This window comes from Malurus melanocephalus, unplaced genomic scaffold (genome assembly GCF_030028575.1).
Source record: "Malurus melanocephalus ecotype Western Australia unplaced genomic scaffold, MMel_1.1 scaffold_6, whole genome shotgun sequence".
In the NCBI taxonomy this organism is placed as follows: domain Eukaryota; kingdom Metazoa; phylum Chordata; class Aves; order Passeriformes; family Maluridae; genus Malurus; species Malurus melanocephalus.
Window position 1 is genome coordinate 4,696,343 of NW_026623238.1, and position 23,307 is coordinate 4,719,649.

Genomic DNA, 23,307 nt, shown 5'->3' on the forward strand with positions numbered 1-23,307 from the left:
GAATCAAAAGGGTTAACAATGTTTAATAGTTCTTCATTTAATTTAATTTTATTTGCACACTTATTGGAGAACCACTTTGCCATACTAAATTTCATTGCATGGGGAAATCTTCATTACGAAATGGTGTCATAAATACCTCATTTATATTCAGAAATTTGCAATTTTGCCTTTCTGCCAAAATCAGCTTTAGGTGTAAAATAAAACCAGACTCCTTGTACTCCAGGGTAACCTCACTCCATTACCATTGTTAGGCAGTCTAAACACTGTTTCCCCTCTAATACCATGAAAACCTTTACAAAATATTGTTTCCTTTTCATGCAACCTTTTGGCTGTAATGTCTCAACATTTTCTAAGAAATTTTAAAATTAATCACCTAACAACAAAAATGCATTTGAGCTAGTGCAACTATCTGGGAACGACTATGATATGGGGAAAAAAAAAATCCACAAGTTTTGTATTTCTGTTCTCTCCTGTTGTTTTGCTAGATTTTTTTTTAACTTAAAAAAAAGGTAATTCTTCCAGTATTTTGTGAAGTATGTCTTCTATTTTTGATCTTCAGAGAGGTTTAATCTCTACTGTGTATCATTGTCAGTTTCATATAAATGCATCCATTTTTGTAACTTCAACATGCCATAATCTTTTAGAGACAGATGCAGGAAAAGCAAGATGAACAGTATTGCATGATACTGCATATCACTAATGTACCTTTAACCTTTTTATTCCAGGGCATTATTCAAATAAGTCTATGCCACGTTTACGAAACCTTTGTCTTGTAAGATATTTTGTTTAAATTATTTAAGGCAACACTTTAATTCTGGCAGTATAATGTTTCTTTTTTTTTTTTTTTAATTAGTGCATCCCACCTAAAAAGATGTAAATTGAGTAAAAATGGGTAAAATTGTTATTGATCAGCTCTGTATTTGATTTTCCTGAATTTGCAATCAAATATTTCTAAAATTGCTAAACTTAAAGGGGAAATAAGAAGTTAGATAGTTGCTTAAAAATAACAAATGGGCCCTTCTAGAATGTAGCACTGGGTGAATAGTAAACTTACATATTTGTGAATTATTCATAAATGGATATTACCAATAGGATAAAATAAGTTTATAGCAGATTCTGATTTGACATTATTAGTACTGAGCCAGTGTTCTGGTCTGGGTAGCCTGCAGGTTCACACAGAAGAGATATCTGGACAGCAGCTGTTTTATTACCAGCAAAGGTGAAAAATTAAGTGAAGTTTTAAAACACAAATGTTGGAAAACAAAAGTGAGCTTTTCCCTCACTTCTGTTTTTTTTCTAATGAAGTCTGATATTTTTGAAGTTTATTGGTAATACCTCTTTCTAATTATAACATGCCATTTTTTTTCATTTACAGTGTCTAATTTATTTTGTAATGTTTCCTATCTGTGTAATCTCACCTGTTAGCTTCTGATAGTATGGAATAAAAATTCTAAATTTCTCACTATTTCACCGTCAAACATTTTCTGCTCTTTTAGAAATCTTATACTCTTGACCTCTTATACTCTACTACTATTGCACTGGGCACGCTGTTATTTCTGTTATGTACAGAGCAGTCTTACTGGAGGAATACAAAGATGCTGGAATCTGAAATTCATAATGGTCCTGTAAGGAAACAAAAATTYACTGCTAAGCTGGCTGAAGAGAGTGAAGGAAAAAAATCTTGTTGTTCTCTCTGTGTTGGTTTTTCTTTTTACTTAATTAATCCATGTCTCTTCTTGATCAGTTCTATTTTATTTTTGAGGGTTAATTGTCGTGTCATATTTTGTTGATTTCAACATCCGGACTTCAGCTTACTGCATTTACTAGAGCTCCAAAATGTGCAATGAGATTTCAACAATTCTCACAATATAGTAGGAATCAGCTGAAGGTTTATAATTATGCAGATTGTCTAATTGAAAKCAAAACATGCCAAGTGGGAAGAATGTGAACTGTACAGGCAAATGAGGCTAATTTGAGCTAATTTAATTGACAGCATTATCAGCAATGCCATGTAGCAAACAGGACCAAATACAGTCAACCTCTCTTCATGTGTAGAATTGGAGCATGTAAGAATACATGTAGGTTGCAAACATATTCTGCTTGCACCTTGGACTATCCTGAGGGAGGAGCTGTTTTGGAAGAACGAGCATTTTAAAGAAAATTTATTCAGACATGACCGGCGCAGTGAGTGAATGAACCATTAATAGTGTTGCAGTCTGTGCCTAACAAAATAATTTCCTCTGGAAACTGGAGTCACTAGAGGGTAATCAAATCATTCTTGCAGGTGCTAAATCTGTGGAAGTRTCACCTCGACTGAAGTCCAGGGGATAGCACACCTTAGTCACGTCTGGGTAACGCCTGGAAAAGCAGACAGGCCACAGTGTGTGCTGAGACACAGCCCCTAGCGGGAGATGCTGACACACTTCCTTGGAAAAAAAAGATGTGAAAAGCTGGTGGACTGGAATTATTGAGTTTCTATATAGCTGTGAACTATAGCTTGTAATTTATGTGTTGAGCTCTGTTTTTTTCTTCCTAAATTTTAACTGTAAATTTATTTTTTAACTTCAGAAGGTCTGGCTGATCATTAGGTAATCATGGCACTGTCCCTGAGCAAAAGTAAAGCTCTTCAACTCGGTGAATTCAATCTCAGATACACTAGGAAGTACATTTCAAAGTGATTTTGAAGGTTGGAAGCAGGTTGCTCCACGCACACTCTTTCACAGAGTATTTGTTAAAAGTGTATTTCCTAAGATTTTTCCCGTATGTTGTTGCTCATTTCTCAGACAGGATGGTTGGTTGCAGAAGGAAGATGGAAGGTAAAAAATGTAAACTATTTTCTACCAGGAAAGCTTTACTAGAAATTCTCAGCTGCTTCTAGTAAACCCCAGGGACACTGMTTTGGGTGAGACAATCCATGTACAATTTAGTATGTAGTTCCAAGAACATGGTGTCARTCCCCTGCTGGACACAGCCAGGTGAGCAAACAGTGAAGTCATTAGAAAAGGGAAAGAGCTTTGGATAATAATAAAAACAAGTGAAAAAGTGAGTTCAACAGAATTGTTGTCATCATTGTATAGGTTTTCACACCACAGAGACTTTGTAGGAYGAGCAGTTGAAGAATAAATTCTTAKTGAAGAATAAAGCCTTGGCAGCAAAAGTGTGTGAGCTGAGGATGGCAGTTCCTGAAACCAGTATAAAATCACGTCATGGTGGGATACTTGGGCACAAGAAATGCTGTGACAAGGCCACCAAATTCCACTGTGAGCACGAGAGTGTGGCTGCAAGCAGAGCCTCTGACAGCCMCCAAGGGGCAGCTGTAGCCCCTGACCTCAGGTAACACATCTGCACATCACTGCTCCCTCCCTTCCAGTGACCAGGCTGTGTGTGCAGGTTCATTAGCACTGTCTCCAGGACAAGGCTTCACGGAAAGTTCCTCTTTGCTCCAAGGAGCAGAACCTTGTGCCAAATCCACCCAGACCCAGCGGCACAGGATGAGCTGGATGCACGTGGCTCAGAGATGGCACTGCTGCCTGCTGCAGACACAGCTGCTGGCTTCATCCCCCTGGCTCCATCCCCTCCATCCCCTGGACTCTGTGCCTTCCATCCCCCGGGCTCCATCCCCTCCATCCCCCAGGCTCCATGCCCTCCATCCTCTGGGCTCATCCCCTCCATCCCCTGGGTTCCATCCCCTCCATCCCCTGGGATGTGCTCACTGATAGAGGGTTTCACACAGGGCAGGACTCTCTCCCTCCCTCACACCTTGGTGCTGAAGCCTTGTGATCTGCACTGGTGGATGTCACTTTTATGCCACATGAGAATGTAAGGGCCGGGAGAGGCATCTGGCAGTCCCCACCCGCCACCCCCGTGGCTTCCTCTGTCCCTGCCCACAAATCCAGGACTCCATGTCCAGCCCAGGGGACATCAGGCCCTGTCCCAGCAGCCCCTGTCTCTGGAATTATGCAAGATGTTCAAGGATTGTATCCATCCTGCCTTCAGCTAACAAACACATCTCTGTGTGTTTAACAACACACCAGGCACAAAGATAATCACTTATGTATTTTGGAACAATGGGTACTGACATCTATCAAGGAGGCAAATAATTGGGTTTTTTCCATCCTAATATGCACGTCTTCCCTTAAAGTTACAGAGAATAACAGGARGATGTAGACTGAAATGGAACTCTGTGTGTGGTATTGTTCAACCTGCTCCTCAAAGCAGGGCTCGATGAAAATTACATCCATCTGTGCTGGACCTTGTCTAGTTGGGTTTTAAAAGTCTCTAAGGTTGATGATTTCACAGCCTTCTTAGTGATCTTATTTCAGTGTTTAACCCTCTCATTGTAAGGTTTCTTTTTTAAACTAGAATGGTAACCGTCAGTGGTTTCAGAAACTGATAAATTTTTTTTCAAAAATACAAAAATATTATTAATTAAAACAAGTATTTCAATTCTGCATGTTCATTTTTGAATAATGGCAAAACCCAAGAATWATAAACAAACCAAATGTCAAAATTAATGTTCTGGATCAGTCTAGCAGACATTTTATTTTACTGCAAAAAAAAAGTTGGCTTTTTTTTTTTCCCTATAAGAAAAACATTTAGCCAAAATTTAAAATCAGTTATTAATGCAATCATTTAGACTATTTTAATGCTGCTTGTATATTACCCACAGTAAAATCATGTTGTTTTCAGGGTCGAGGAGTGTATTTTGGGTTGATTAATACTACATAAGTATTTTGTGAGCCTATTTTTTGGTAAATACTTTAACTTTATCGTTCAGACTTAGTGAGCTGCTTGGGGATCAGCAGAAGCAGGATCATTCTGTCATATTCATTTTACAGTTGCAAGAAAGAGTATTAATGAATCAAAGAATTGGAACAATTGCAAATAGGTGATGAGAGAATTCAGATAATGRTGTTCATTGTGGAGGACTGCACATATATTGAAAGACTAATAGAATTCAAAATGATCTTGACAAGCAAAAAATAGTTTTAAAACACTATGATATAAAACAAAGTAAATGAAAGATAGTCTCAGACAATGTGCTTCTGTTGCACAGAATGGAGAACTGAGAAGCTGTCAGTTTTAGAAATGAAATATTTTGGTATTGTAATGGCCCATACAATGGATGTTAACACAGTGGTGTTAGCATGTGAAGGGAGTCACAGCCTACATGACAAATAATCTTCATTTTTCTTCAAAATTCACTGGAAGTGCTGTGCAAGTTGGAAGCTCTGCTCTTCATGAAGGATATGGAGGAGTGGCTGAGTGGAAGAAAGAGAAGTCTCAGTCCCGACATGGAACATCTCAGATCTATGAAAAGCTGCTGAAGAGAGAAAGTGAGCAAGTTGTTTTTCTCCTTGGAGTTAGAAAAGGCTTCAATTACAATAAATTCTAKCTTAGGATTAGCAAAAAAATATTGCCTAAAATCTTACCTTCTTAGAAAGTGATGCTATTATGGAAAAATTTAACAGATGATTCATTAGGCCCTGTAATATCTCTTCATCATTGTAAAAGACATTTCAGTATTTAATTTCTGAAATAAAATATCTTTCCAGCTGTTTTCTGCTAGTTTAGGTTGAGATGTCGTTTCACTTCTAAGAGGCTGTGAATACTTTGATTACTCTATTTTTATTAGCAATATGCTGTGTGAGACTGTCTAAGTTAACATGTTCCATCGACTCTATACAAAGCAGTATAATTTTTCAAACTTTAGAATAAAGAGGGATGAAAATATTTCTTTTAAAGCTCCCAGTTTGAAAAGTTATTAATTTTCAGCTGCAAAATTCCAATTTATCATACTTCTAGTCTTTCAGAAATCAGGAATACATTGTAATATATTTCTATTGAAATGCACACATGCATATGTGTGTATTTAAGTTTCAGAGAAGTATGCAATCCACAGATAACTTCTGAAAACCATAACTCTTTCTAATGCTGATCACAACTTGCTAAAAGCAAGCTTAAACTTGTGTGCCTATGAGTGCTATTGACACATCTAACTATTGTACATGTATTTTGGAAGATCTATAAAATAGCAACACACTGAAAAATGAGGCAAAGATGACAGTGGGAACTACAAGAATGGATCAGCTGCCTTCTGGAGATTTCTGAAGGTCTGTGACAAGAAAAGCCTTGTCACCTATCCTTAAAGACTGCTCCTGTGCTCACTGGAGCTATTGTGTGCCATATCTAATCACAAAATGACTAAGTGCCATGAGTTTAGTGGAATACTCCACTTGGATATTATCATTAAAATCATTCATCTTCTTTGTTGGGGCATGAGTCACCACAGYCACAGATTGTGGCATCACACAAATTTCTCATTGCTTACTCTTCAAGCCCATTGATTGAATTTGTGATACAATTGTAATGTTTTGTTAGAGGACCATACTATACTAAAAGGACTCCAAAGGGAAAAAAAGAATAGAAAACATAATGTAACCTCACTACAAAATCAGTAAAAAAGTYTCTGAAGTGCATCTGCTTCCTAAAACAAAAGTGTAATGTTCATTGACAATATGACAAGAGCAGTGCTGGAAACACTTGCTTCCAAACAATAGAAAAGGGAAAAAGAAAACAATTCTCTCCATCCCTACCCAATCTCACAGGAAGTCTAAAAATCAACACTCTGTCACTGAGAGTATGCAGGGTTGCTAARAAGTCTGCCAAAAAACTACTCAGTCAAGAATATAAGAACACTTCCCTCTCACCAGTGACATTTACAGCAAATCCATTAATTCAGAAGAAAACAGTTATGTGAAAATAATTTTCYGTAGCATCCCAAAAAACACCTAGTCCATGGATGGCAGGAAGCTGAGTTGTGACTGGGAGACCCTAACTGCTAAGTGATCAATTTTAAATCATCTTCTCAATCAAGGGAGATCATTATTAAATTGTTGCAATAACAAAACCTTCTATGTGGCCCATATAAATTAAGATGTCAAATTAATTGAATGAAACCCACCTAGAGAATGCAAAACTGACTTATTCTCTAYGAAAACTTTTTGTTGTGAAAGAAATTGCAGTTTCAACAGCAACTTTATGTTTTGATCTTACAAACACTAGATAAAATCAGAATAGGTAACAATGGTTGATATGGACATAAAATAGAGTAGATAACTAAAGCCTGATTGACATAAAATTGTCTTCCTCAAGAAGAGAGAAAACATACTAATTTAGAGAAGAAAGTGAAAATGATATTACCAAAAGTGCTATCAAATGTGCAAAGCAAATAAGCTAAAAATAGATGAGAGATTGTTTTTTGCATAATTTTTTTCCACTACAATTGTTCAACAGATTTGTTTGGATTTTTTGGTTTTGTTTTTGGGGGTTTTTTGGGCAGAAGGAGATAATGTCACTGGTACTCAACTGCTCACCCACAAACAAAAGCATGTTGCTTTTGGTAAAAATGTTACATGTGGCACCTGGAAGAACCCACTGACAAATGAAGTTGTCACACCTTTCCTTTCTCACCCTTGTTTCCATGACATGAAACCAGACGGTTCCTGGGCAGCACTCTGCAGTCCATCAGCTACAGCTCYCTTTTATTTCCTCACACTCTGGATGGCATCTCCAACGCCCTCTGTGACAAAACAGGACTTGGTCTCAGTAGTTACGGATATTTGTGAAACTCCTACACTGCTTACATGGTTTGTTTACTGGAATTTTATATTGCAGCTCATGAAGAAATTCATTGTAGCTCTGGTTTGGTGGAAGGATTTGCATTTAACGTCAGTGGTCTAAACTCACTTGTGAACACTGAATCATTGCTTTTATTACAAGAATATGCTTATTTTAATGGGATCATAACAATCTCCACTTTAATAATTACTCATTCAATTCAAAATGTAACAGTTACATATCATTTGTTTCAGGTAAAAAAGAAAAATCTGTGAGGAAATGCAAATGATGCAAATGATGTAAAATCAATCTCGAGTCTAATTTCGCTCTGAGTTACATCAGTGCAATGAACGGAAATTATTTCATCAGGGAGCTACTTTCAATAAAGAATGCTTATAGACATTTTATATACCCATAAAAATTGTAAAGAAGGTAAATATGAATATATGCAGCAATTCTGTTGAATCTTATACCTACCTGGAGACTACGCAATCACTTCGGAGATAGAAATTCTAGCTGGCAAATTGTAAAACATCTTTAAAATCAGAAATTTTGGCTAAGTTACTCCATAAGTGTATTCACACCTTGTTACTTTCTTGAAGTGCTCAGTGAGGTGCACAAGCTGACACAGAGATGCTGCACACTTGGTACAGCTAAGCATAAACAGTTCAAAGGGTAAACCAGAGCCACCAGTCAGGGTTTGTCCAGGGCATCCAGCCCAGCAGCTGAGTCCTCTGGGACTGCAAACCCCTAAGGATCTGCACTGACTCTGCTTTCATGGCTGTACCACAGCCCTGTGTCTGGAAGACATAAAAATATCTGTTTTACCTCTAAGGAATTCACAAATGAAATCTGACCCTGATGAAATTAAAGAGATATTTTTCCTTTAACATCACTGAGCTCATTATTTGATTTTTTTTTCTCTAAGATTTCTCTAAGATACTTACAGCACAAGACCTTACTGAGCTTTTCAGATCACTGTTGCTGTGAAATACTTTCCTCACAGAGGTCTGAGCACAATGTCAGCTCTATAACCTGCTATTTCTGTACCTTTTTACACAACCATAATGATTACTTGGGATTATCTGCTGTTCTCTGTCATTTTGGTCAAAACATTTTTTTTTCCCCTTCCATTATTATGGGACAGAGTAGTGTCTATTTTTTATGCTAATAACCACAGCATCCTTAGTGAATAGCAGAGGCAAAAAATATTTGTGACCAAAATTTTCTTTTCATTCTAAAGTTCATTTTATGCTTTCCCTTACCTACTCTGTTCTCATGTTATCTTTCACTCAAACTTTACCAACTTACTGCTTTGAGCAAGTGCCAAGTTTTATATTTGGCAAGTGCTAGAACTTTGGAAGAAGAGCACAGCTGGAGTGGGTATAATGAAACAGCATTCTTATGCACCAAAGTGATCTTGATGCTGATGAAAAAACCAAAAACATACACAACAATATGGTGTATATTTATACCAGTTTAATGAGGCTCTATTCAAAAATCCAGCTGTGAAAATGTGATTAATCTATATTTGTAGTCTTCCAGTACTAGAAAGTAAATTCTTCATAGGAAAGACTGATTTTCACATTTACAGATTGTATCTTGTCACTTAATCATTTCCTGAAGAACATTCACAAGCACATAGAAGCATAGAAGCCTGCAAGCATACTTTGGAGTTTGAATATGCTGCATGGAAAGCAGAGCAGCCACTAACAAGCAGCACTTCATCAGCAGGGGGCTGAGCATCCATATAATTCTTGTCCTGAGATTATTTATTTATTTATTTATTTATTTATTTATTTATTTATTTATTTATTTATTAAATTGGGGGCAGAGGGGGCACTCCTCTTCAATTTTCTGTCTTTAGTCCCTTTTAGTTTCTTTTTCCTTCAACAGAAAATGTTTAAAGCTAATACCGAATTACTTCTGTAGGTGGTGCCAGAGATGCTTTGATGGTTTTGCTTAGATTTGCCTGTTTAAAATACGTGAAACATTTGACCTGATGTCATACATTATAGTTTTGAATCTCTCCTTGCAATCTCTTGGTTTTTTTATCAAAAGGTTAAAACAACTGTTATTCCATCTGGAAAGCAGTGGATTGTCATTTATATTCTCTGCACTATGGTTGACAGTGTACTTAAAGAAGAAACCTTCTAAATTTTTAAGGAAGAGCATGGAATCTTAAAAAAAAAAAAGCTTCTAATAGTCTAGGTCATCCACATTTTGGGTTTATGTCAAAGTTAAATAGAGACATCATTATGAATATACCAATTTCACTCATTCCAGAGCTCAGGTTTGGTTTTGGTATTTTTTTCTTCTTTTGATTGTGGCTTTTCTTCCTCATTGGTTGATTGATTTGTCACTTAGTTGGTTGGGTTTTTTTTTTAAAGGAAAATGCTTTTCCTTGAATTCACACAGTAAAAGACTGAAGGGTTGGGGGACAATGCCTTGAGAACAAGGTTTTATTACTGTTTATTTGTATTCTAACAGAGTTGTCTGGGGCTCCAGACACTGAGCTGGAAGAGTGACAAAGGATAAGATGGTACCAAGACATTATTGACAGTGAACAGGAGCCAGAGGAAGCTGAAAGGAGCCACAGGAATCTGCAAAGGTGGAGAAACCTGTGTCCCATATATTAAAAATGCCACAATGGAGCTCTCTCGTCTCATAAGAGGAACCTGCACTGAACTGAGAGGCCTGAGCTCCTTAAGAACTCTATGGTGGAGGACTTTGGTGTGCCTTCCCTGATCCAGTGACATTATTTTCTAAACAGCTGCACAGCTTCCAGAGGAGGTCTGGATTCTACCTCCTTTCTTCAATCAGATCCCCATTGAACAAACCATTATTTGATGATCAAGGCAGTCTGTGGAAGAAGAGATGTTAAAATCCCCTCATTGATTTATATCTCTAATCCCTACCCCGTACCTCTGTTATTTTGTAGGATTGGTGCCCAAGCTTCCTACTTGGGAATTATAATTTTTCACTTCACATAGTCATTGTGAGACTAATATATTAAATATCAGGACATGAAAGAAAACTGGCTTTTTTAAGGAAGTTCTTAAAAGTCACCGAGATAAACAAGATGGACTTTACAATAGTGGACCTGTAGAAGTAAAATATGCAAAGAGAGAAGAAAGAAGACAAGAGTCTTTTCATCAATGGAAGGGGGRAAAAAAGAGGAGTGGGGAATAATGTGCTGTATGCAAAAGAGCATGTGAACTACACATTTTCTCCCTGGATAAGGGGGCTTGTTATCAGAGTTTTCTGGTTTTCCTAAAGAGGTAGGAAAAAAGAAATGCTTAGATTATGGTTTCCTCTGCACATTTGAATTAAACATCCTCATTCCCCCAAAACATGTCAGCAGCAACAAAGCTTGATGCTAAGAAGCTTTTTCATCAGGGAATGCCTTCTCTGTCTGAACACAGGATTGAAGACTGAAGTAGCATTTCCTGTGGATGCTTGTTGCATATTTATGTTAATATTTCATCATTCACCTGGATATGTATTTGACTGTATTGACTTTGGGGACAGTCAAGGAACACAGGCTCTGCAGTTTTATATATTTATTGCCTGTAATAGGATGATGAGATGGGAATAAATAATAAATAACCACAGCAATGCTAAACATAGACTACCAAACTGACTGCTTCACAGTGGAGCTTTGTCACCCAGACCATGTAAGAACATTAACAGTTTGTTCTCAGGCACATCAGTGGAATAAGATATAAGTGAAAGGAAACAATTACACTAACAGCAGACAAATAAAAGTAAGGAAATAGTAACCTGATGTCACTGTGACAGTGACATCAAAGTCTCTGATTCCAATTGTTTCAAGATGAGTATGTCAGAATCTTCAGAGAAGAGACAGAAGCTAAATAAGGCATATTTTGTCCCTTGCATGCCACAGTTCAGGAGAAAATGGAAGCAGCATTCCTGAYGCTGTGTTCTAAGACTGTACGTTACTGTGAACCTGAAATAATTCCAGAACTGATGAATTTATTTTCAAAGGTAAAACTTTCATTGCAGAACTACAGCAGACAATTCTGCCTGTACTGCCATCTTCCAGCAAAAAGCTATAACCACAGTTGTTCATTCCTCCTTGTCTGATCCAGTAAAAGAGACATTGACAAGACTGAATTATTTTTATCTGTAATTGGTGCCTGTCTTGGGGTGATTCCCTAACAGGAGACTGCCAAAAGTAAAAGTTAGGCTTACAGACAGCCTGCCTGACCCTAAAAATCATAGGACCACTGAACCATTTATGTTAGAGAGGAGCTCATAAAATCATCCAGGCTCATCTCCTTGGAGTTGTCAAGACACTGTCAAGTAGCTATTGAAAATCTCCAAGGATGGAGACTATATAACTTCCCAAGCAGCCTACTCCAATGTTTCATTCCAATATTAAAAAAGAAGAGGATTTTATTGCCTCTATCTCCTTAAAGTACAGTTACAGAAGTCACCTTTTCTTCCCATTTCCTATTCACAGTGCATAGGCTTTAACATGCAAAATATGAGATGGTGTGAAGGCCATTGATAGGAACACAGTTTTTTCCCAAATTCTACATTTAAAAGTTCCATGTTGATAGCTGTGACTGGAAGCAGAATGTTTGTCTGTCTCCCTGCTGGAGCAGGGAGGTTGGACCAGATGACCCTCTGTGGTTCCTTCCAAYCTGACTCATTTGGGGATTCAGGGATTCTGTGATTAAAAGTTCTGCTTCCTGACAGTTCAGAGATCAAGGTSCTGCAGTGTATCCTGGTCAATGTTATGGGCTTGGTTTGCTGTGCCATGGCACATGCTTAACTCTTCTGGCATTACACCCTGGAAGGTCCCAGACTGCTCTGTGACTCCCTATTCCCCCTCCTCCTCCTCTCACTAAACAGCAGAAGTTGTTCCCTGTTCAGGGGAGGAATTCATGGCTACTTCTTGTTCCACCTGGCCTTGGAGTGGTTAGAAGAGTCCTAGAAAATGTGCCTTGAGCTTCTTTTACTTTGGAGGGATTTTGTAATTAAAAAAAAAAAAAACAACAAAAAAAAAACAACCAAGATTGACAAGATTGTTCAATTTGTATGAAATCATATATATTATATTTCACTTCAAAAATATATTTCTATTCTGTTCACTTCAAAGATGCATTTCTATTCTGTTAGCAATAAGTCGTACTGTATGGGTGTCTTTTAACCATATGCATAAAAATTCCACAAAAGAGTGGTGCCAATTCTTCCTGCAAGTGATCTTAATGGTTTCATGAGGATTGCACATCCTTGAGTTGCAACATATGTCTCATACACCTCTAATGCTGTGAAGCTAATTATTTTTGCATAAATAGATTCAGAGTTAAAGYACATGGCACATGAAGCAATGGCATTACTGCGAGCTGACCTATTAAGATATACTGTGTAAGAATGAAATGCCACAGTCTTAGTCTACCCTCAGAAGGATGTAAATGATAATGAGACTGGTAATTTGTCTTTCTTTATACCAGTAAGTAGTTTGCAAATGGCATTTAAGGCACAACAGTGCGCTGCTGCTACGTTACRTCTTTGCTTTCGCATTTGCTGTGCTGTGATGAGATAAGCCATTGTAGTGAAAGTGGTTTGCAGAAAACAGGGAAATGTCTATTTATGAGTTGCATTGTATAATACACACTTTATATTCCGGGTGGCTGTAAGACTTGTGAAGCAATACTGTTCACACGGTTCCCTAAATAATTCTCTGTTGTGATGAGCTGACAGACTTAGCAGAGTGCATTACTTGAAAGAGTAAACATCAAGAAACCTCCAGGGGTTCTCTCACTTCATTCATTTTGCATTATCCCATTTAGCAATTGTAGTTACATCTCTGCAGCCCTAATAACTGCTCAAGTGAAGTAATGYTATAGTTCTGAAAGACATGAACCTACTGGGCCAAACATAATCATATTCAAGTTGCAGTGATGGACATGCAGACTAAAATGTACGTAACAGCAAGGGGATATGAGCTTGCCAAGTAATCAAAGCAGACCAAAACTGACTCACTTCCTGATACAAGCAGTTAAGACTTGGGTTTTTTTTAAGTTGCATTCTGTACAAAATTATAAATAATTGCATTTCACATTAACATACCCTAAAATGGAAGCTCTTCTGCYTACTGCCTGGGAAAGTTTTCTTTCAAGACTATAGAGCTTTAACTTTCTAGTTTGTTTATTGTTTAGTCACAGTCTCAAAGGGTCCTTTTTTCAGTTGCTGCTAGGAACAGAGCTACACTACATTCACATTTGGCACCCGCACTGAGGCAGAAGCTCTAGAGAGGTTTGTTGAGAACTGTGAGCCTGTGGCTCAGGAGAACTGGACCCAGCATTGTTTTATCACTGCTGGCAGAGCAACACTTGAGTCCACCTCAAATATTGCCATTGTGCTTAAATAGAATCAATACTTCTACAGCAAAAACAAGCTTGTGGAGCTAGCTCAAAACAGGGCCAAGACAGGACTGACTAAATAATACATAAAGAGCRCTGGATATTTTAAAGGAAGTTTACATGTACATAACTTGGGTTTATTTCTGTCTTTTTCCTTTAGCTAAATCAGCTTTCTCTGTAGTTTAAAACTAAATATCAACTGTTCACAAGAATCTTGTGTTGGAAACTTTCCTTTTCTTCATTGGTGCTTAATCATGCTCAGCTGTCAGGCGAGTAAGGAAAGAGTAATCAGAGGAGGCTGAAAAAGGAAATCTGTAATCTTGGCGGAAAAACTTTGCTCGGAAAAGTCCCTACAGTGGAGAAAGCATATAAATGTCTTGTGAGACAAGGCAGAAAAAGGAATCACTGAGCCTGCAATGCTRGATAATTAGTCTTTTCTAAATGTTAGGTTCATCTATCTAGACCAGGAGTGTTTAACTCTTTTTTGTAGGAAATATCACAGCAAGTCTTTAAGCGTAGTTTGAACAACTTAACTTGCTCCAGTTACTCCTCATCTCGTGTTCTAAAATCCACGAATCAGATCCTGAAGCTCCATCAGGCTGCACCAACAAATGGATGTGGCCCCACCCAACCTGATGATCAGCACAGAGACTCACACGTGCCGTGAGCTGGTTACTGCAGCTCGTGGCTAAACAACCACTGGATCAATTTTGTACTCTTTTATTTGTACTTTGCCTTACTCCTTTGAGAAAGCACAAATTAAGGTTGAGATTAATGGAGTGAAACTGCACAAGTCATGACACTTATTTTAATGGATTGAAGCTAGTATATTTACTTAGATTAAATTTCTTAAGGCAGGGTTTAGTGGGACCAGATATTTGTTGATGTACCAATAGTACTTTATAGTACTATAAAAAAAAAGTTAATAAAAATAATTTGCCCTTCTGATGTTAGTAACCTTAAGGGAAACTGTATAGAAAAAAGTTCTATTAAGAACAAAAATGAAATGAAATATGGACTTTGGACAGTTGCATTCAAAATAAGAACACTTCTTTGGATCAAATTGAARTAACACAGGAGAAGAGTATTGTGCAACGTTAGATAAAAACTAGGACACGTGTCTGTACAGTCTGCACTTGAAGGATCAAACCCCAAAAATGTCAGCTTTGTTTCAAAGTAGTAATATGTATACATTCATGCAGATAAACTCAGGTTTTATGACAAAGCCTCTCAGCACACTGATTTAGTATAGTTTAGTAAGCCAAATGCATATTTAGAAGCTGTGAAGGTGGCATCTTGGAAAAAAATTAACTGAGAGTCAAATATCCTAAATTCGTGTCGATCACTGACATAATCTTTGCACTCCTATTTGTATGGAACTTATTAACTAATTTTTTTTCCTTTTAACTTACATATTTAAGTAACTAAATATTTATTTAATTTCATACGCTATATCTCAAAGGGTTAGAAATGGATGTAAATGAAAATACCTTYTTATTGTTTCTAGCTTGTTTTATTTCAGTAGTAGAGTAAAGTGGGCCTATAAAACATGCTTTTTTGGCAGCTTCTGTCCTTCTGGGGGTACTATAATAGAGGAAGATAGAAAAAAATACTCTCTAGTAAACCTAAATATTGCTGTCTCTTCTGAATGCTGGATTTTGATGACTTTGAGTCAGTCTTCAACCTGTACATGGTTTATGACCAATTGATTCCTCAAACTCAGAAAGCTACAGAAATGTTTATCAAATGTTCAGAAGGTACCAAGCTCTGATGATTAATTAATTTCTAAATATTGTGATGAAATACAGTGACAAATTGATAATACAGTAGCATAAACCAGGAATCCCTTTTTGTTCTGCAGAAGATTGCTGAATTGTTACATTTTGCACAATAYTTCTCAGCAAGATGCCCACAAGACCAGGAGTGGATAATCAGGGAAACATTCTGTCTTTTACTAAACTGATAAAATAATTTGATGAATAGAAGAAGACTGCAAAGTGCTGAGTTACTATGGTGATAAAGGTGATATAAGGACTTCTATAGAATGGTAGAGGATATAAAAGCACAGGGAATTCTTCTTATTAAATATGCACCAGTCAGGCTTTCTGCTTTGTGTTAGCTTGCTCACATGCAGTCTCATATATTCCATTTTTTAATGTCCTTTGAGTAATTACTTATTTATCTCATACAAATCATCTAAGTAAACRCAGGTTTAATATAACTAGTTACTGAAGTTTATATACCTCTTGGGCTTTTAGTGTTGTCTGATTAGATTAAGGAGAAGAAAAACACACCAAAAAATCCTGGTTTTCTCAAGTTTCCCCTAAACTCCTATAATTAAGTCAGTAGTATACATATTTAATAGCACTTTGCTTTTCTTTGCCTTCATATATGGTTGAGTCATATTTCATAGATGTATATTTTCATTAGATTTTTTTAAAAAGGGAAAATGTAGATTTACACTGTATATATTGAGCTCTTTCTGTAAAGACWGACTTAGGAATAACCTGATGCCATGAGGGATAAACAAATCTGGCTTTTAATACTAACTCAGGTTTGAACATTTATCCAGTATTTACAATTGAATTCCTTCTCATGGCCAACACATCCCAAATTATCGCTGAGGTTATTCTCTGAGGCTTTGTATATCAGTAGAGGTGTCATAGTGCATATAGAATAAACTGGACAAACTTTGTTATATGACAAACACATATAACAAATTATCTTCTCTCAGGCTGCTGCAGCCTGCAGTCTAAGTCAGCAGGCAAATGGACCTGATCTGATTTCTCACCCTTCTCACTCCATCCTGAAAACAAATCAAATGGAGCAATGATTAATTTGCCATGAAGTTATTCACAGATTGCTCTCTTAGACCTGTTTGTTTCTCATTTCTCCTGTCATTACTCTTCAATCCCAGTTCTGTTTTAAATTTGGTGTTGTTTTAAATTTTCTCTTAGAAATCATTTTCACATRTTTTAAAATGTCCTAATTAAAAAAWTTCAAGTTTTATTTCTGTCCTTAAMAGAATATTGCAACATTTRYRTCTTTCTTGCAAAAATATTTTAAAGTATTATTGCAAGAAACTTCCTGATCCCCCATATATACCTAAGYAACTCTCTCTTTATTTTAATTAGAAAAAAATAGTTGCTGTACTATCAATCAAATCGGTGCTTAGAAGATCAATAGTGTTATTATATTAGTAACATATAAATTTTAAATGAAAAAATAATATKAAAWTATTTATATAATTTTGGAAATATTTCAATGTGAAAGGTTAAATAATGTAATAATATATAACTAATATATAACAAGTACAGTCAGTAAAATTTTATTTGTGGTAAATATAGCAATAATTCCATCATGGTGAAGAAGACATTRAAGACAAGCATAGAGACAAAATATTTCTATGTCCTTTGCTTTTTGACAAATTAACGTTATCACAGCTTTTTGGGTACCTGTTTCAGTCTTTATTTTTTAAATCTAAACATTGCAAAGAAAAATAGCAAGAGAGATAACTGGAATTTTTTTTTTTTAAATTAATCATTTTATTCCAAAAAGTATGTATAGAAACCTAATTTCCAGAGAGAGGAATTATAGAATTMATCAAATCCTGTTTCATTAAATTCTCAGCTCAAACCTGGAGTTGCAAAAACCTGATCTATAAAGCTGTAGGTGRGTACATGATTCACAGGATCAGCTCCTAATAAATCAAACTCTTTCTGATCAGGTTGGGAAAAAGTTCATTGCATCTCTTCTTCTCACCTGGAGTGAATTTCAATACATCTTTCTTTCTGAAGATGTACCTCAAATATTTGAAAATCAAAAGCATTTCCTTTCAAGGTTAAATCACTGCAGAACAGAACTCTAAACTGTTCTCAAAAGTGATTATGACTGATAAATCAGACCAATTTCAAGGTTTTTTTTTTAATGCTAATTTTTATATCACCTTTACAGTTTATGGTAACAGTGTTATTGAAATATAATCTGTTATTTAGTGGATARAAAATAAATGGATGGGTTAAATGACTCACTGGAGGAAGTTGGTTGTTTTGGGAKTTTTTKTGTGTGCTATAACCTTTTAACAAATAGTTGCACCACTGAGAATTGGTTGGGATGGCCATCTAGTTAGGCAACTGAGCTTTAGGCTTATTAGACACTTATTACCTCTTTGTTTGATTGGATTTTGTTTTATTTACTGGGTTAAACTTTTTAATATGGATTAGCAGTGAACAAGAACAAAAGTAAACAAATCATTACRCTCATGAGATTGTGAGGGACAAACACATCCATCATTTAAAGGACACACAACAGGTAATGCAGCATACACAACAGGTAAAAATTACTGYTACATTCCMYAAACATACAGACTCCAACTTCTTGYTAGGATTTTGAAGTTGTAGATTATTAATTTGCTGTTATGTATTTATGAAAGCATGACTTGCTGTYATTTTGCTATCAGTTAGAATTATCTTTCAAATATTCACCTCTGCTGCATTCCTTGGGGACCCACTTTGATCTTTTACAGGTATTTAGTTCTACAATTCTTATATTTACTTATCTCGATAATCTCATTCCGTCTAATTCTGGTGGTAGAGTTGAAGGAAAGAGGCACAGGAATAACTTATGAAATCCTAAATTCATAGAAAACATAGTCTGAAAATGACCCCAAGAAATCATCTATTCCATATTCACGCTGTCAGGCAGCCCTGTCTGAACTTGTTTTGCTTATGCACCCCAAAACTTCTAAAAATATCAATAAATATATTTCATATAGGATTTCCTAACAAGCAGTTTCAAACAGTAGTTATATCTTGCTTATAAAATATGTAGTAGTGTAGGATTTTCAAACATAGGAATTATCATTTCAATATTACTATTACTGATATGAAAAGAATAACTTATTTCAATTTTCTCACCATRCTGTAGATATTACTAGCCAGACTGCAATTCCAGTCTTACCTGGAATTCTGTATGGGCTGCTTCATAGCTATGAAGGCCTTTCCCTACATGTTACAGGATTTAATCTGGAAAATACCCCCWGCAGCAATCAAGGTACTGACTCCATTCAAATGCACTGTGGAGCTTGGTGAGGATATTGCACTCAGCCCCACCAAGAAAAGCACCAGGGATCCCTTGACAGGGATGTCAAAGGCACTGAGAGCACTTCTGTCAGCAATTCYAACAGCCATATTTTAGATACTTCCAAAGGTATTTCTTTGCCTAGTAGTAATCAACTATCCCAAGGAAAATTTAGGTTTCATAACTTCCTGTGCATCATGTTGTTCAATGCATACCCATGGCACCCTACTCCAAAAATCCAAATGCCCTTTGAAATTAAATAAATATTAATTTCAATATGGTTCTGGCAAGGGCTATTGTGTAGAAAGGGCACAGTACAGGATACCATAGGACTCAATGATTTAAGGGGAAAGGTGAAAATCTGAGAGGGTTTCTTTATAGAGTATTTGTCCTTTTAGGTAGGTGAACTACTGAACAGTTGCTTTCTGCCCTTCTTCCCTGCCCCTGCTAAATATCCAAGGTGGATGAGAGGTCTGAAGTGGTGGTACAGGTAGAACTCTCATTCTTAAAGCAGGATTACAAAGATTATTTTCCATTGGCTGTAAACCCAGGATTTTTTTCACAAAAATCATACACACAAAACCGAAAGGTTTGGATGTTGTTTTTCATTACATGCCAGAGTGCCAAGCAAGTTCTTTAAAAGGAAAAAAGAAGAAGCTATGACCCCATAAGGTAATGTATCCTTTTAAACTTCCAATACCACCAACAAGCACTGGGAGAGGGCTTTCTTTACTTACTCCTTCTCTTGTGGAGAATTCGAAAAATCTCTAGGCTGTAAGTTTTCTGGAAATGGATTAGCATCTGCATCCTCGTGCATGAATGAGGAATGAGCCTTTTTCAATTGAAAAAGCCCACAGTAATTTTCCTAAATTCTCAACTAGCCTGGCTTAGTACGTCTATCACATAAAGGGTGATACCAGATGCTCACAGGTAGGAGGCTTAGGTAGCTGGGTCTGCTCCCACACAGTGAATTTAAAATATAATAAGATTCTTTCACWTTTATTACATATTGAAACAGCCACAGAAACAAAACATTTTTCACGAGTAGTCTTACAGTTTCAGTTTCGTTATAATTTCAAGCCTTCCAGATTTGAATGTTTTCATCAGGTTGTTTAAATTGCATCCAAGTAAAACTATTCAACCCTTTAAAAAAGCATGCATCCCATGATTATGAGCTCCTGGGACTCGGCTCTGACCATATGTACAGGAAAGGCACAAGCTCCCGGGGCTGGATGAAGCCACGGTGGTGACAGCAGATCGGAGTGTGACACTGAGCATATGCCTGGCCTGTAAGGTGCATGCTGGGACTGTTCTCCCTTCCCTGCCTGGTAAATTCATCATTACATTCAAGCACTTGTATTTGCAGAGGAGTGGTCCAGATGGGCCCCCAGTATTCACACCAGGCACAGTGGTTTGCTGTAGGAAAAGTACATGGGTGTTCAGTTATTTGTGTGGAAAACCCATTCCTTCAACTTTAGCTTTTACACTCTCAAAGGCAACAGAACTAATCCCCAAACCTTATGTGGAAAAAGTTCTCTTGAATTCAGTAGTAGTTTTGCCTGAATAATTTTATAGCAATAGYTCTTATGTTCCCAAAGCTTTGCATTAAACCTTACAGCATTTTTTAAACCAATTTTAGGGACGAGAGCTGCTTCATGACATCCATCAGCAGAGATCCACAGAGCTCCCCTCTGGCTCATGGCATGCCACAGGTGTGTAGCCATTCCTGAAAATGAATCTGAGCTCTAAAAGTCCTTACAGGGGTATGTCTACACCTCTGCCAGTAAATAGGATGGGTTCTCTGACCCTGAGGACAAGTGACATGGAGCAGTTTGCATCCATATGGCCAAAACCTTATCTCCCCCACAGCAGGGCAGAGCTGTTCCTGCAGCCCCCTGGAACAGCCTCAGGCTACCCAAGGGTTGAGCCCAAGAACTGGGAAAATGATGCCTGCAACAGGACAAAATTATAMGAAGTAGTGCACTAGCATTAAACACTGCAGATGCCCACCAGACCAGCAATYGAGTTGAAGTCCTGTCTCTGTTTAGTTCACCATCACCAATGGCACCAACAAAGCCCAATTTACTCACACACACTCATGAAGATTTGTTAGTAAGCTCCAGATTCATTCAGTTGGAGCTAAAAGCTAATTATGTGTGTTTATATAAAAATTATATGTGACACTGAAGAGATTAAATATTCATTATGACAACATGAAAGAACTTCCTTTATGCCTAAATGAAATGTTTAAAAATAAATGAACAATGTATTCTAAAAATTAAATACCTGTTTTCTCCAACCATGTCCCATAGCTTAGTTATGCAATTGGGAATGSTTCATTTTAATTTTGTGCATTGATTTCAGATGGCATTAATAAAATATTTCCTTTTACTGTAAATTATTAATAGAATTTGTTAACACTGACATGCACCTGAAAACTTACAACCATTCAATATACCACCTCACCAAGAAATCAACAAGAATATTTCCCAGGTGGGTTAGTGAGAGACACTTTTGCTCAAAATCTGCAGTTTTAGTTATACAGTAGATTCKAAATTCTTCCAGAACACTCCCCTCTCCCCAGGACCAGCCCAGTCACGTGTATTTCTTTGACAGATGAGGTCTCTGGCTTTCATTGGATTAAATRGTGCTTGTGGGGAAGAGCACCGGCCAAAACAATAGCAGTGGCTGTTCCTTAATTTCACTTAGCCTGCAATACTTTCCTTCATAAGTGTTCAATTGGAATTGCCAGTATTAACTTACCAAAGAGCTGGAGGAAAAAGTTTATGTGCTATTTATCCTCCAGGGCCCAATTCCATCGCATCCCTGTGAAATGTCACTGACCCACTTCATCAATTACTGAAGGCAGGCGTGGGAGCTTTGCATTCCTCCTGATTGTACCAGCCAAATATGCCTTCCTTTTTTCTTTTATGTGATAACCAGACTTCTCCAAAAAAAAAAAATAAAAATTGTGAGTTTCTTTGTATTTTAACAATGGAATTCTGCTTCTATCGTGCTTAACCACCAACTTAAGAAAAAGCTGGCCATAAAATGGTTACATGCTGGGAGACCTGTAAATAGCAAACTACAGAAATTGTTGAGACAGTTTCAGCTACAAGGACAAAATACAGCTGAGAAACCTTAGAAGAACTGTACAATGGTATGATTTCAATGTTTTGTATTGAAAAGTGATACCACAAGATTTTGTAACCTGAAAATTATGAAGATATTTTCTTGTCAGGTAGGAAGATATTTTGTGAAGCATACATGCCCCTAAGGGCAAATTCTGTTGGCTATTTGCTTTTCATAGGGAAATGCYGCTTTGCAGAGATTTATCACATATGATTTAATGACTTTTTTTAATATTCTGATTTTTTGCTTCCAGGTTTCAAAAGCAATTAATTCTATGCAAATGCTGATTACACTGAGTAAATAATTACAAAGTTTGGGATGCATTTCAGATAAATGATATGTAGTGGGTCAGCCTGGGGCATACATTTCTTGAACAAGTTCCAGCAAACAATTAAACATCTCTTACAGTTAAATAATATGCTCCTGCCAGCTGGAGAGCAAGGGATATTTTCTTATAATGTATCACAACAGGTTTTTGTTCACCTTATCTACTGAAAGATGACACTCTTAAATGGCTTTTTTYCCTCTAATTTTAGCATCTTTAAGAAAAGAGATTAATTCAAGTTCATCAATGACACTTAATAGAAAGACAAAAAAGTATTTCTGAAGAGCAGTTCCTCCCATCCTAGGACACATGTCATTCTGTCATGCAGTGATTATCTCCCATGTTTCTCATCTGCTGCACAAGGGAATTGACAGATATGATCCTTTTCCATGCCCAAGTCTTCTTTCGTGCACACGATTCTGAACGTGCAGCCACTTCCMTGCACCTCACAGGGTACCTAACAGTGTGTGTGTAACAGCAATGCGGTCTGCCTGCACTCCTCTAACCAGCCATGGAAGTCTGCCCACAAGGACCAGCTCTTGTTGCAGCTCTGGGGGCACTTATGTCACCCTCAGGAGACAAGGAGCTGGATTGCTGATGGGGCCTCTTTGGACAGGGGCAGGATGGTGCATTGCTTTCATGAGTCTGAAACAAAAAGTTGTCTTAGCCCAATGATGATAAAAGCTGAAAATGACACGCAGGAGTTTCTTCAGTTAAAATAATAGACTCTGAAAGAAAGCAAATGTAAGAAAAAAT